The sequence below is a fragment of the Chroicocephalus ridibundus genome, chromosome 21 (genome assembly GCF_963924245.1).
Source record: "Chroicocephalus ridibundus chromosome 21, bChrRid1.1, whole genome shotgun sequence".
Taxonomy (NCBI): Eukaryota; Metazoa; Chordata; class Aves; order Charadriiformes; family Laridae; genus Chroicocephalus; species Chroicocephalus ridibundus.
This window is the reverse complement of record NC_086304.1, coordinates 5630700-5646444: the sequence shown is the minus strand read 5'-3', so window position 1 is coordinate 5646444 and position 15745 is coordinate 5630700.

Here is a 15745-nt window from a genome sequence, read left to right as displayed (position 1 = left end):
GCTTGAGGGTAGGAAGGCTCTCCAGAGGGACCTGGACAGGCTGGATCGATGGGCCAAGGCCAACTGTATGAGGTTTAATAAGGCCAAGTGCCGGGTCCTGCATTTCGGTCACAACAACCCACAGCAACGCTACAGGCTTGGGGCAGAGTGGCTGGAAAGCTGCCCGGCAGAAAAGGACCTGGGGGTGCTGGTGGACGGCCAGCTTAACATGAGCCAGCAGTGTGCCCAGGTGGCCAAGAGGGCCAACAGCATTCTGGCTTCTACCAGGAATAGCGTGGCCAGCAGGAGCAGGGAAGTGATGGTGCCTCTGTACTGGGCACTGGTGAGGCCCCACCTCGAGTGCTGTGTTCAGTTCTGGGCCCCTCTGTACAAGAGGGACATTGAGGTGCTGGAGCGTGTCCAGAGGAGAGCTACCAGGCTGGTGAGGGGTCTGGAGACCAGGGCATATGAGGAGAGGCTGCGGGAGCTGGGCATGTTTAGCTTGGAGAAGAGGAGGCTGAGGGGAGACCTCATTGCCCTCTACAACTCCCTGAAAGGAGGGTGCAGAGAGGTGGGGGTTGGCCTCTTCTCCCAGGGGAATAATGACAGGACCAGAGGAAATGGCCTGAACTTGCGGCAGGGGAGGTTTAGGTTAGATATTAGGAAGAATGACTTTACTGCAAGAGTGGTCAGGCACTGGAACAGCCTGCCCAGGGAGGTGGTTGAGTCACCATCCCTAGAGGTGTTTAAGAAATGTCTAGATGTGGCACTTCAGGGCATGCGCTAGTGTGGAGATTGTAGGTTGTTTGGTTGGACTCGATGATCTCCAAGGTCTTTTCCAACCATGAAGATTCTGTGATTCTAAGATCAGGAGGGGGATGCCCTCAGCGTAGGAGCTTCCTTGGGGAATGGAGATCCTCTAGGGGCCGGGCAGCAGATTCGGTGAGCCCTTTTGGGTGAGGGGACACTGCAGGGTTCAAACAGACCCAGAAGTTTCTGTGGGTTCCTGGGGCCGGCTTCTGAGCACAGCTGCCAGATGTGCCAACAGAGGTGATGCTCACCTGGATCTCCTACATGCAATCAGGGAAAAAAGGATCAGGGCTGTGATAATGGAGTGGCAGCCTTGGCTGCAGTGTCCATGAAGTAGCGGGTTCTCAGCTCCCCAGGGGAGCAAGCAAGGAGAGACACAGAGTGCAGACAGCAGGTCTCAGAGGGGAAGACTCTGAAGTAACAACCGAAAGGCCGCAAGAAGGTCTCCCCGGAGCCTTCTCTGCTCCAGACGGAACAGCCCCAACTCTCTCAGCCCGTCCTCACAGCAGAGGGGTTCCATCCCTCCGATCATTTCTGTGGCATTCCTCTGGCCCGTTCTGTGAGGCAGCAGCAGGAATGCAGGGAGCTCTGCCTGGGGACAGACAGACTCGGCTGGGAGCTGAGGCGTCAACAGGAGAGGACAGAACAACCTGGGAAACTGGCAGCTTTGTGGCGGGTGAACGTCTGCTCCAGACTTCATACCAACAAACAAGCAACAGCTAGTCAGGGATGTAAAAGCCAGGGCTAAGAAGGTAGAGTTGAGGCTCCTGAGAGAAAGGAAAAAGGCCGAGAGCAGGAGACGTCTGGAGAGCAGGCTTTGGCCTGCTGGGGGACTGGCTTGGAAGAATCCTGTGGGATACGGCCCTGCGGAGAAGCAGGGTGCGGAGGGCTGCTTGAGGATCTCCTCTTCACGCTCCACAATGGCCCGCCTTGACATTCAGAAAGGACGGCGTGGATGAGAAAGAAGCTGCTGACAAAACCCAAGCCTGAAGAGGAAGCACAGAGGAGGTGGAAGCTGGCTGCCTGCCAGCCTCAGGGGTTTTGTGTTTCCATACCGGAGACAGGCAGTTGTGTGTGCGTGTGCTTGTTTATGTGGGGGGGAACTGAGGGATGAGGAGATCCTGGGGCCGGCTTCTGGATAGAGGATGTAAAACCAGCTCCTGGAGGGATCCCTTTTCTCTGTGTGTCTCTACAGGTCTATATTTCCCACTGACGTAGTCTGCCATACAGGCAGCGCACCGTACCAATACCCTCCCTGGTATTTTGGTGATGGTTGTCACGGTACTTCCTACTTGAGTCGGAAATTCTATTGAACTAGTACCTCCTTTAATTGTCTATCGTGGCCTGCAACTCCTCAGGTTATCTTGTGAGAGACAGCACCACCAGGGTGAGCCATCAGCATAGAAACATTGACAGCTGAGCAAATGGATCTTCATTCCAGGGCAATGGAGCTTCACTTCAGGGGAACCGTGAGAAACTCTGGGATATGGCCAAGAGAAACCTCCAGAAGTTTACAAGGAGAAGTGTCCGGTCCTGCACTGAGGGGGAGGAAGGTGCATCAGAGCCCGCTGGGACCTAACGTGCTGAGCAGTGGTCCTGAGGAGAAGGTGCTGGGAACTGGAGTGGCCCCCCAAAGAAAAGTGTCCCCCTGCGTGCAGCTCCCCATTTTGGAGGAGTGGGGAGGAACTGGAGAGTGCCCAGAGGAGGTCTGCCCAGGTGTGGTTCAGCGTATAGTGCACATGCGCTGCGTGGGGAGGCTGAGGAATGTGGGCTTCTTTGCCCCTTTGGCCCCATGGTGGAGAGGCTCTGGGCAGGACAGGGGTTGCTCGAAGGACGGTTTCAGAGATGATGGGGCTTTTCTTCTTCGTGGGAGACCGCATGAGAAAGAAAGAATGCCAGAACTTGTAGCTTGGGAGGTTTAAACAGGAAACGGGAGAAAGAAACGTCACTCCAAGGGCAGTGCTGTGGAAAAGGCGGCCATCCAGAAAGAATGTGGATCAGCCCGTGGCTTTGTGTCTAAAGACATATCCCCGAAGGATGGCGAGACTTCAGAAAGCTTAGTGAGTTGCTCAGGCGAGAGCAAGGTGGAGAAGCAGGGGAGATGTCTGCAGCCTGCAGGGAACATGCCCAGGTGTGGAACACAATAGGACAGCCTGCGGTGGTTTCAACAGTGTGGGGCTGTTGAAATGTGAAAAGCCCCCAAGAGATCCAAGGTCTTAATCTCCGTGTCTGTGACTGTTACCTCTGCCACTGATGCCTATAAGGAGTACAAGAGCCTGATGGCCTCCTCGTCCCCACCTGGGAGCCTGGGAGGTGTCCTGCTGTCATTCTGCACGTGTCATTGCACCTCCCTTCCCACATCATCCGCATGGAAGAGCAACTTGGAGGACATCATCCTGATTATGGAACAGGTCATCCTGAGTGCCATTATGTGGCACATGAAGAACAACCAGGCGATCAGGCACAGTCAGCATAGGTTCATGAAAGGCAGGTCGTGCTTGACAATCCTGATCCCCTTCTAAAACAAGGTGACCCGCTGAGTGGATGAGGGAAAGGCTGTGGATGTTGTTTACCTGGAGTTTAGTAAAGCTTCTTGACACAGTTTCCCACAGCGTTCTCCTGGAGAAATTGGCTGCCCATGGCTTGGATGGGCGTACGCTTCGCTGGGTGAAAAACTGCTGGGACAGCCGGGCCCAATGAGTGGTGGTGAATGGAGCTCAATCCAGTGGGCGGCCGGTCACAAGTGGTGTTCCCCAGGGCTCAGTACGGGGGCCGATTCTGTTTAAAATCTTTATCAATGATCTGGACGATGGGATCGATTGCACCCTCAGTATGACACCAAGTTGGGTGTGAGTGTCGACCTGCCCAAGGGTAGGAAGGCAGGAGAAGAGGAAACGGCATCAAGTTGCACCAGGGGACGTTTAGGTTGGACGTCAGGAAAATTTTTTACACTGAAAGGGTTATTAAGCATTGGAACAGGCTGCCCAGGGAAGTGGTGGAATCACCATCCCTGGAGGTATTTAAAATTAGACGGGTAGACGTAGTGCTTAGCGACATGGTTTAGTGATGGTTTTTGTCAGTGTTAGGTGGATGGTTGGACTGGATGATGTGAAAGGTCCCTTCTAACCTAAGCAATTCTATGATTCTGTGACCCCCCAGTTTCTCTAGGAGGCGGTCTGGGCTACCTTCTTCCTCCAGTACCCAACTTGCAGACGTTCTGGTCTCTCTAGCGTCCAGTCCAGACTTAGGCCCTCAAAAATGACTTGCTCGCAGGTGTGTTTTACTCTCTGGTTTCTCTTGTTTGGTGTTTGCTTGTGATTAAACCACTACCATACACACCAATCTTAAGTGCACACCCGCCAGTCTCACCAGTTGCTGGTCCCCCAAAGTACAAAAGAACTTAGGGCTTGTGGTTCCCACTCCGGTTGCTGGCACTTGAACCTCCATCTGTGCATAGAGCAGAGATCTCCCTTGCCCCACAAAGCTCTTGGAAAGGGAGGTATTAAGAAAACAGGGCAGGCTGCGGTGATCCGTTGCAGGGCACAGCCAGGGAAGTGTCCTGACCAGCCATCTGGTTACACATGACCATCTCCTTTCAGCCCTTTTCTCTCTATTTTCCCATGGTCGTTCGTCTACAAACCTTTGATCCTTTCCTAGACATCCCATGGCAAGTCTTGCACAGTCCCCAAATGCACTTTCTGGCGTCCCAACATGAGTCTCAGACCCCGAAAGAAAAAAAACCCTCTTCCGTTGGCAAGGTCACCGTGCAAGGCTCTCCCATTGGCTCACTTAACTAACTGAATTGATGCAACTATGCCAGGACTTTCTTGGAAGGATTTTTTTTCCTTTTGGGTTTTGAATTGTTCCTCTGAAAACATGGCAACTTCTGTCCTAGAAATGGCAATCCTTTCTTTTTTATCTAAGGGTTGGAGACTAGGTCAGGTGAAAATCCCTATATGGTGTATGTAGGTGTTTGCAGCCTTGTGCAGGAGGAGTTGGGCATATTAGAATCCAAGCATCATAGAATGGTTCAGGTTGGAAGGGACCTAAAAGATCATCTAGTCCAACCCCCTGCCGTGAGGAGGGACGTCTTTCACTAGTTCAGGTTGCTCCAAGCTCCTGACCTTGGACACGTCCAGGGATGGGGCATCCACAACTGCTCTGGGCAACCTGTTCCAAGGTCTCACCACGCTCATCATAAAGCATTTCTTCCTTATGGCCAACCTAAATATAACCTCTTCCAGTGTAAAGCCATTGCCCCTTGTTCTGCTATTAAAGGCCCTGGTAAAAAGTCTCACTCCATCTTTCTTGGCCTATGACCACTGCGATTTCATCTGCAAACACTGTGGAGAGAGCCCAGAGATCTCCCAAGACAGGGTTTGGAGGCCTCAAGCACTTGACCAGTATCTAGAGGCTGAGAGCCCTGGGCTCAGTGGTTTGGAGACTGGGGACGGTATAGGAGGAGCCTGAGCGTGCTGGAAGGGTGCTTTCAGAGCTGGTGGAGCTTTTCTTCCTAGTGGAAAACAGCCTGAGAAAGAAAGAACTCCCCAACATGCAGGTGGGGAGGTGCAGCCTGGCCACGAGGAGAAAGAAACGTCACTCCAAGGGCAGTGCTGTGGTGCAACACGCCACCCAGAAGGAGTCTGGATCAGCCCAAGGCTTTGTGTTTCAAGGAAGAGCCAGGGAGGATGGAGAGATCTCAGCAAAGGAAGGTGACAGCAAGATGGGGCAGCCGGGTGGATGACTGCAGCCTGCAGGGAAAGAGGCAGAGGTGATGGGACACCGTAGGACAGCCTGTGGTGGAGAAGATAGAGGGATGTGGCAAAGCTGGAAGTCCCCTAACAGAGCCAGCCTCTTCATGTCTTGGGCTACGGCTGTTGTCTCTGCCACTGATGCCTCTGAGACAACCAGCCCTTCCAGCACTGGGGTCTCGTTGCCTCCTTGTCCATACTCAGGAGCCTGGGAGGTGTCGTACCATAGTCCTGCCCTTGGCATTGCACATCTCCACATCCCACTGTCCCAGGAAGAGCCCTGAGGAAGGAGTGAGGGAGAGGATCTCCCTTCCTGGGGGCTGGGGGTCAGGCCTTGGCCCTTTGGGCGATGGAGTCAGGGCTTGGCCCTTTGCATTAATGAAACACATCCACGTTTACCCAGCATCAGAGTCACCTTCAACTTGCTTTTCCCGACCTGCCATCGCTGCCTCCAGTTTTCTGCTGTAACCAGACCCTGGGGGCAATTCCTCAGTGGTGTCCCTCAGTGGGACCCATCAACACCACAAGAAACTTTGGAGTTTGAACCCGACTTTGACTCCTTGAGAGGTTCCTTCAACTTCCTCGCAGCGTCGGAGGTTCACGGACTGGGCCTCGAACCCACCAGAGGGGTCATTAAAACTCCTTGGGCTGGTCCTCTGCGTCTGAGCTGGGCTGGGCTCCTGGGATGGAGGGAGCTCACGGCAAGCGGGCAGCGCTGTAGAGAGACAGCTCTGCCCGGGAGCAGCTCCTCTGCCAAGCGCAGCAGGGCTGAGGGCACTGCCAGGGTGTCTCAGGGAGATGAGCAAGGCAGAGAGAGAGCTTGAAGGTGTCAGGATTGGGAGGACGACTGAGAGCTCACTGGAGGAGAAATCTTTGCAGCCCTTGACAGGGTAAGTCTGCGGGTGCAGGGCACTGCAGGCGGAGTTGCTGGAGGCATCTCCTAAAGCTGGCACAGCCACAGCTTACGGGATCTGTACATGTGGGAGCTCTTGTCAGGCACTTTGAATAGCTGTGAAGGTGGGTGTGCAGCCAGGGGTGCCCAGGGCTGTCCTTCAGAGCAGGCTCCCTGCACCCCAGGGGTCTGTGTGCCGGGGCAGGGACTCCGCCACCTGCCAGGGTCAGCTCTCAGCCTGCCTGGGAAGCCCACCACATCACTGTGGGGAGAAGTTCTGCATGGAAGGAGCATCCCCCGGCAGGGCAAGGTCCTGCTGCTGAGAGGGTTCTGCGTGGCTGAGGGCTGCTCACAGCTGCAGATCACTGCAGGACATTCCCTGGAGACTTCCAGAAGCACAGCAAGGAGGGGGCCAATGGTGATGATTTTTGGTCTGGTGTCTTCTAACATCTCATTGGATTCTTTTCCAGCCTAAAGGTTTCAGCAAATCCAGCACCTCATGCTAAGTAGAGCTAAGCAAGCAGCACAAATCACACCGAATGATAATCCTAAATCATTTATTCTACTTAAAACGTATGTATTTATGCTGAACAATTAATATCCCGCAAGGAGAAGGAAGGAGCACAGGGTCTCCCCGCCCTGCTCAGCCCTGGGCAGCCCCAGCATGACGTCAGAGGTGACACCACTGTGAGGTCACAGCTGGCTGCCTGCACAGCGCTGTGGCGTGTGGGGCAGGAGCCCACAGTTGCCCTGTGGCTGCGGCCCTGGACAGGCTCCTGCTGGCTGCGGCGAGAGGCTGCTGCTGGAGCTGGTTTTGGGGACAGGACACGCCCTGGTCTCTCTGTGGAGACATCTGCTGAGCATGTGCCTCTTGGCCGCGTACGTACGACATGTTTCTGCTGCGGATGGGGGGTAGAACGGGGGTGTCTGAGGGCCGGTGCCAGCAAAGGGCAGAGCAGAGGGTGCTCCCCAGCCAGCAGCCCGGGGCTCCCAGTGGGGCGCCTCAGCTTGGGCGCTGCTCGTGCTGTGGCCATTCTCAGGGGAGCCAAGAGCAAAGCCCCTCGGCAGCCATTTGCTGCAGCCCCAAGCTTTGGCTGCGGCAGGACAAACTGCCCCGTAGCCAGACGCTCGAGTGCAGAGCCAAGCCTCCGCAGGGCAAGGGTTTTCCCCAGTTCAGGCAAGAGACCACGCCGGTCTGTGGAGGCCTCTGGGAGGAAAGGCGGACAAGGCTCCTGCGCTTCCCAGCTCTGCGGGAAAACACTTGCCCTAAGAGGGATGTGTGTGATGGCAAGGGAGAACAGGCCTGCTTCCTCAGCCAGAGGGAGAGCAAGGTCCGCACCAGAAAGACTGCTGGAAAGCACTCTTCGTGTGCTCGACGTCTTTGCTTCCTGGGATGATCTTCCTGGAGACCTTCCTTTGGGGAAGAGCTGCCGGCAGCGTTGAACGATGTGGACAGAAATCGTGTTCCTGCTGGACGCTGCTCTGTCAGTTCTCTGTCAGCAGCAGGCTTCCAAAACGGTGTCTGTTTGGCCTGAAAAGGGAAATCCGCCTGTGAAGGGGTTTGTCCAAGGCTTGGATCATGACAGCACCAGGACTCCCTCTTTTTCAGGCAAAAGATGGCCCTGCAGAAGAAGGCGTTCTTGCAAGTCTTCTTGTTGCTCCCCCTGGCTCTTGGTGAGTTTTCATGAGCAACCATCTGAGAGCGACAGCCTGGCTGGGCTGGACGCCACCTTTCCTTTTGGGCCAGTATGTGCGGAAACTCCCGTGGCCCAAGTGCTTCCCAAGCAAGTCCTTGAGTGGGACTGCCTTCTGGGCTCCCAGTAAGACTGGTAGCCTCCCAGTCACACTGCTGCCCTGCCTACCGGACCACAGGGCTCACTTAGTCGGCACCTCTGCGAGAGACGGGGGTAGCTCTTTGCAAGCCTGACCTGGGGATTCCCAGAGGGCAGGGGCCATGCAGGGGGACCGATGGAGAGGTACCTCTCCTCGCCCAGCAGCCTGGTCTCGGTGCTCACTGGGGCAGTGAGGGGAAATGGGGAATAGCTCTGGGGCACCGAGCACACCTGAAGATCACGGCTGCGCAGTCCGCTCAAGCCCGGGCTGATGGCCCCCGGTCAGAGGTGTGTCCTCTCCCTGCACCCCACGTCCCCCGCCTCCTCAGCTCACCTGCTGCCCCAGCCCCAAGGCAACAGGGACAGACAACGCCACTGCAGGCATCGCCAGCACCCCCGGTAAAATAACTGTCTCTTGCTGATGTGAATTGCAGCTGCTGTTCACTGCGGGACCTCGCTGCCAGGCCTGAAGCCCCTGAGGTAAGCGATGTTTCCTGAGCTGGAATTGGGTCTGTGCAGAAGGGTCAGACGACCTCGTGTCCCTGCACCCATTTGCCTGAGAGCCGGGGCTCCCGCACGGCCCTTCCTGCCTTTGCCTCTTGCGCCAGCTGGTGCGGAAGGGAAGCGCTGGCAAAGCAGGGAACGCACGCGTGTCTCTCCTCCTTGCTGAGCTCAGAGGCTCCCAGTGGGGTGGGCAGCTCTCTGACAACATCTGCTTTCCTGGTTCCTGCAGGAACTGCCCGGTTTTAATGGCGCAGCAAACTCAAAAGATGCAGCTAATGCTGGAGGAGGTGGCTCGGCTGAGGGCAGAGATCAGCAGCGTGAAGCAGGTGCTGCGGCGTGTTGGGGAAGGAGGCTTGGCTGGGCAGAAGCCCTTGGGGCTGTGGGTGTGTGGGACTGCTGACTGCAGTCAGCCAGCCTTTGCCCCAGGGGCCTCCTGGGCTGCACAGGCCCTTCTCCGGCCCCACTTTCACCGGCCGCTTCAGGCAGCGCAGGACTCCCTTGGCACGCCAGCACCTCTGGCTGCTCTGGCTGGGCTCCTCAGGCAGGGGTGGGACCCAGGCACGCTCACGGGGGGCCAGCCATCGCTGGCAGGGCTTGAGTCCACCTTCCACCTGCCCTGGAGAGTGTGGAGGATGGGGACGAGGGTGTGGGGACCCTCATCAACCCACCTCGGGGCCGTGGCCATGGCTGTGGACACAGACACTGTTCCTCAGTCCTGCAGCTCCGTGGAGAGGGTTTGCCTTGCCTTTCTGACAGTGGCCCTTTGCCGCTCCGGGCGCTAGTAGCCACGCTGAACGTTGATGTGCTCCTTTTCTCTGTTTGTTTATGGCGTTCCCAGGAAGTCGAGGAAATGAAGCAGGCAGCATCTGAGAGGGCTTTGGAAGCCTACGTGGAGATGTCTGACTGGGCCCTGCAAAGCTCTGGTATGGACACAAGCAGCCCCGTCTCCTTGCCCTGCGCTTGTCTGCAGCCCTCCCCAAAGGCGCCTGCGCTCCAGGCGCTGCTCTCCAAAGTGGGGGAGCTGAAATGCTTGGGGGGTCCCAGGGCAAGGCTGTGGCAGAGCAGCTCTCTCAGACTCCCTCCCAACCCTGCCCTCGGCATCCTCACGCTGCCTCTGGCGCTGCCCCCGCACGTGTTCCTGTGCGGACGGAGGGGCTCTCTTCCTCTCCTCAGCATTGGAAAAGGAGATGGCCGGGCCGTCCTTGGCTGCCCACGCAGCAAGCCCTCAGCTTGGGTCTGCTGCCATTCACATGGGCACCGTCTGTCTCCCAGAACCCTCAGACCTTCTCCTGCTGGCGCTGGGAGTGCAGCAGTCACCAGGCACGTGGCCGCTGTCATTCCCCTGCGCGGCTGGGCAGCTGGGCAGCCCACCAGCCTGGGACGAGGACAGGACTGACAGAGGCGCAGCTGGCCGGCGGTGTCAGAAATAGTGTCTGAGCACCAAGCCCTCCTCGTCTGTGGCCTCTTGCAGTCGTCTGCTTTCCCTTCCCTGCAGGTGCCAGCATTGACCTGCAGAGAACTTCGGAGACCTACACCTGCAAAAACGACTGGTTCTGGAGGTTTATTGAGTTCTTTTGCACTCCCCGCAGTCCCGATCGCATTTTGCAGGTATTGTAGCAGAAATCGAGAGGGAATTCTTTCCTTTCTTCCTGTGAAGTTGGAGACTGACCTCAGGGCTCTCCCTTCGGTCCAGTGTTGCGCCGTCTTGGGGGTGGGAGGCGAGAGGTGGGGGGTGCCCTGCAGAGCCCCTGGGCAGGGATGTGTTTCTGCAAGGCCCTGACTAGAATGGTTTCGTAACCGCTGTTCTCCTCTGCTCCATAATACTGACAGCCCTGGCAAAGGTCGGTCAGGGAAGGAGGCCTCCTGCTTCTGTCCACTTCCTCACACACACCTCATTTTCAAGCTGAAATAGACCCCACAGACACACCGGTGCCTACGCTTCAAGCTACGTGGGCAGTTGTCTTGGCCCCAACACTCTCTCACGCTTCATTGCTCTGGCTTTCTGGTTGCAGCCGGATGTTTCCCCAGGAAACTGCTGGCCTTTCCCAGGGCATCAGGGCCAGGTGGTCATCAGGTTGCCAGCGCGAGTCCACCTGACTGCCATCACTGTGCAGCACATCTCCAAAGAAGTCTCTCCATCTGGGACCGTCACCAGCGCCCCCAGGGACATCGCTGTCTTTGTAAGTCTCTGCTGGGCGCTTCTGGTGCGGATCTGGTCCTGGGGGAAAGCCATGACAGGGTCTTCCTTGCTTTTGTGCCTCCTCTGAGGTTGGAGTCCCGGTCTCCTGAGCACTGCAGGGCCCTGGTGAGGCTCTAGGAGTCTCCTCCTAAGGGCTCTAGAGGTCTCCTCCCTCTTAAGACTTGTTCTGGCCAAGCAGCTCAGGGTTCTTGACTAAAACTCAAGCGGAGCCTGAGCTCCACCGTAACCAGTGCTAGACTAGGGCTAGAGCCCCAGGGGAGGGTGGGTAGGTAACAGGGCTGACCCAGCACCTACGTTCCCTCTTTGTCGGGACGAGTCTGAGCTGCTCTCCTTGTGCTTTGCCCCACAGGGAGTGGATGTGGACGGAGAAGAGGAAACTCTCCTGGTGACCTTCATGTACGATGTGGCAAAAGAGGCCATTCAGACCTTCCCTCTGAAGGTGCGATGCACGCACGGTGTTGGGGGAAGATGCCAGGGAGCAAAGCAGGTTTGCCTGCAGGGCCATGGCAGGAGGAGCGTGAATGCTTTCTCCCTGGGCAGAGGGGGCCTGGGTCACCGCCAGGAGAGAGCTGGTGGGGTTGGGAGGGCTGAGTGGCACGCGGTGGTGCTAGCAAAAGGACAGTGAGGGCAAGGTCAGGCCCGTGGGAGCATGAGTCCCAAGAGATCCCTGGCTGCCTTCAGCAGAGCCCGCTGCACACGCAGCCACTGCACCCGAGCAACGTCTTTGTGCCATGGAGAAACCGAGACGCCCGCTGGAGAAAGCCGTCGGGCAGCACCCTGGCTCCATCCCGTGGCCTGCTGGCAGGCTGGACGGTGTCCTCTCCTCCCAGCATAGCATGCCCCTTCTCTCCCGCTGCTCTCACGCCTGCCCGCAGGAAAGCGGGCAGAGCAGACAGCGGGAGCTCGGGGGGGGTGTCACACCAGCTGCCCCACGCAAAGGAGCACCTCCCCGGCCTCTCTGCCGGCACAGAGCGAGGCGCAGAGGGAAGGGGCAGAGGGGAGGGAGGCTGAGCCCCAGCCGGGCCCATGCAGAGGGTGCCAGGTGCCTTCCCCCTCCCCGTGTCCCCAGCCTCCCCAGCACCCCGCTACCAGAGCCAGCCTCAGGTTTCCACAGCCGCTCCCACCCACTGTCAGGAGCTTGTTCCTGAGCAGGAGCAGGGCTGGTGGGGGGAGATACCTTGACTGCATTGTGGCTCTTAACACCTCCGATTCCTCTTCCCTCTTTTCCTCGCAGAACGCCCCGCATCCCAGAGCCTTCTCCTATCTCAAACTCCTTGTGAAGAGCAACTGGGGAAAACCAAAGTACACATGCATTTACCGAGTGCAGGTTCATGGGAAGATGGCAAAACCAAACAGCCTCAACTGAAACCAGAGACAGAAAAAGGACAAACATAAAAAAGAAGAAAAAGAATAATGTTGCTGCGACTCAGATTGGTGTAGAAGATTTGTCTCCTAAGTTGGGTGCACAATAAGGTCCATTGCAGGGAGGGCAGTCGTGGGAAAGCAACAGAAGATCGGCGAGGAGGATTGTTAATACGCTCAAGTGACTCACAGCTGGGTGCTGGAAAACACATATATCACACTAATTGTTATTCAGTCTCGGACGCTTGCAAGAAAAACACTTGCACTTCGATAACATAAACCTGTGATGGACTCAGGGACACCTTATCCAGCCACTTGAGAATCCTGGCCTGGTGCTGAAGAAGATCAAAGCACAGTGGGAAAACGATGCCTGTTTGAACCCTTTAAATGCCAGGCAGAACAGGGAGTCCGTGCGTGCTCTTGCTCACAAGGACTCTCTCGCTGCCAAGGGCTCTTGCTAACAAGGACTCTCTCTCACTCCACGGTGCCCGCAGTCCCTGCTTCCGTGCCTCTGCCCGGGTGTTGCTTCGGAGATTCCCTGGTCTGTGAGGTATCGAGAAGAAACTTGTTCTTTGCCTTTCATCCGTGGTTTTGTGGTTGTTCCTGCGTCCTGCCCGCATCGGCTCACACAGCGGGGTTACAACCAGGGACTGAGTCTGGTAAATAGGTAAACGTAGCTCCTTGTGAAGAACAAACAGCGAAGAATACCACATCCCCGAAGAGACTGGAGGGACCGATAACAAGCTCGCAAAATAAATGGGGGAGTTGCAAAAGCTGCTGCATTTATCTTCCCCAGTCCACACAAAGAGATTCCTCTATTATCAGCTCAAACCAGCCACCGTACACCACTAGGAACCACCCAAGACCTACCATGAAGCCCCTAACAGAGTTAATGTGCATGTGCCAAGGGGATGTGAATATGGAGATGAGTTCTGGAAATGTAATGAACGTGGCAATGAGTGCTGAGACATGTAACGACCACGCATATTCTGTATGGATGTAAGTCTCTGTGAATCTCACATTCAGTGGACATGTCAGGTGGAGAGATCCCCCACGTCCCCGGTGCTGAATAAAAGAATGCCTGCTTCTTAAGACTACATCGGTGTTAAGAAGTTCATTCCCGATTTCGGTGACAGTTTCTGGCGACCCAGATGGGACTCTGCCTCTGAATCTCGACAGATCCTTGGAATTGCAGGGCCTCCATCCGGCACCGAGGGATTCTCAGGGAGAACCTCCGATCCCCGGACCAAAGAGCTCCGAGCAAGGCCCCTGGAAAGGTGAAGGCATTCTTTTCTTTAAGGGATATTAAGGGTTGCCTGTCCATAAGGCGAGGCATAAGCCTCGCAGGGTTGGGCTGTAAAGGTACCTAAGGGAAGGAGTTGGTCTCACTGGATGAAAGCCTGTGAGAAACGCGGCTGATAAGCGTAAAGGTATTGTCCTCAACACCAGGCGGGGAAGGGCCGCACCAAGAGCAAAGGTCTGGTATAAAAGGTTCAGGCCCTAAGGTTTTGTTATTTTGTCTTGTGTAATAAGTGCTATGTTCAGTTGTCATTTTTCTTTGTGTTTTGTGTTGTTCGTTCTACTAGTACTATCCTATAATGGGTAGCAAGCCCTTGGCGGAAGGGGGAATTTTGAAAAAGTCTCCTTTAGGTTGTATACTCCTTTAGGTTGTATACTGAAGCGTTGGAAACAAATAGGAGGGGACCCGCTCACGAGAAAGCAGCTGATTGAATATTGTAACAATTGGTGGCCGTTATGTACTTCAGAAGATCAAGAAAAATGGACAAGAAATGGGACTTTAAAATAGAATACAATTTTACAGCTTATGTTATTTTGTAGCAGGGAAAACAAATGGGATGTATGTAGATTTGTTTTTCACTTTAAGAAACCACCCAGAGTGGCAGAAGGATTGTGGGTGATAACCAGATATCAGAGACGGTTATTCGGAATGAGACATGCTACGCCAAAAGCCATTAATTGGTCAAAATCGTATGAGGTTAAACAAGAACCAAATGAATCGCCACCTGCATTTATGGAACGAGTAAAGAATACTGCTAGGAAATACACGAACGTGGACCCCGAGAGGAGGCTGGGCAATTGGCCTCTATTTTTATGGGACAATCTGCCCCGGATGTACACAAGAAACTCCAAAAGTTAGAAGGAGAAGATTCGAGGGACTTGGGAACATTGGTGTAAGTAGCTTGGACCATCTAGAATAACAGAGAAAAGGAGAGGGAGAATCAAAGAGAAGGGAGATTAATTGCCGCATTGACGGGAGTTGCTCCGGGAAGAATGAACGGGGCCCGGGGAAGTAGAGGAGGCTACAGAAGAGTTGGGAAGGAACTCGTTTAGCAGAAGCTCAGTGCGCGATCTGCAAAGAGCGAGGACATTGGAAAAACGCGTGCCCTAGAGTCAGTAACCAAGGCTCGATCCTGCAGCCTGTCAAGGTGATGGCTTTAGGTGATGGTTTAGGGAAGCGTTGCAAAACAGGTAGTAATAAGTCACCTACGTAAACAAATCAATAGCAGGCATGCATCGAGGATTGCTGAAGAGGAAAGTTCATCTGGAGGGCAACTGACGGAGAGGAAGATACGACCACCAGATGAAGTAAACGACCACCAGAACGACCGTGATGCGCGAAATGACTTGCCTCATGATTGTGCAATTGGTTCTGGGAGGGGGCGTGCTTATGTTAATGATTTAGGGAAAACGAATGAATACGTAACAATTTTGTAAATATAAATGGCTCAAAATAAGATCATTGTGGGAGCACTTATGGTGGAAAATCCCCAGTGCGACCGCAGTGCTGCTAATAAAGAATACCTGCTCTACAGGACCATCTGCTGTTGAGTTTATTTCTTTGCTTCAGCTCGTCTCTGTAATCCTGAAAGTTGAAAATATTATAACCATCTGATTTAGGTGAGACCCCCAAAGAGTGACCTTTGGAAGTCTCAAAGAGGGGAACTGTTACACCCAGGGACTGAGCGTCTGGTCAATGGTACTTGACTCCTCCCTGAGGAGGGGTTCAGAAAGCCCGGGGGGTCCTTTCTGAGCCCCGGGACCCAACGGGAAGGTCTCCCTGACGGCTGGTCTGACCCCGGCCCCTGTGCAGTAAATAACCAAGTGTGCCCTTCCAGCGTGTCACAGAGTCATGGAATGTGTTGGGTTGGAAGGGACCCTTAAAGGCCATCTCATCCAACCCCCGGCAGTGAGCAGGGACGTCTTCAACTAGATCAGGTTGCTCAGAGCCTCATCCAGCCTGGCCTTGGATGTCTCCAGGGATGGGGCCTCCACCCTCTCTCTGGGCAACCTGGGCCGGTGTCTCACCACCCTCAGTGTAAAGAGCTTCTTCCTAATGTCTGATCTAAACCTGCCCTGCTCTAGTTTAAAGCCATTGCCCCTCGTGCTGTGGCTC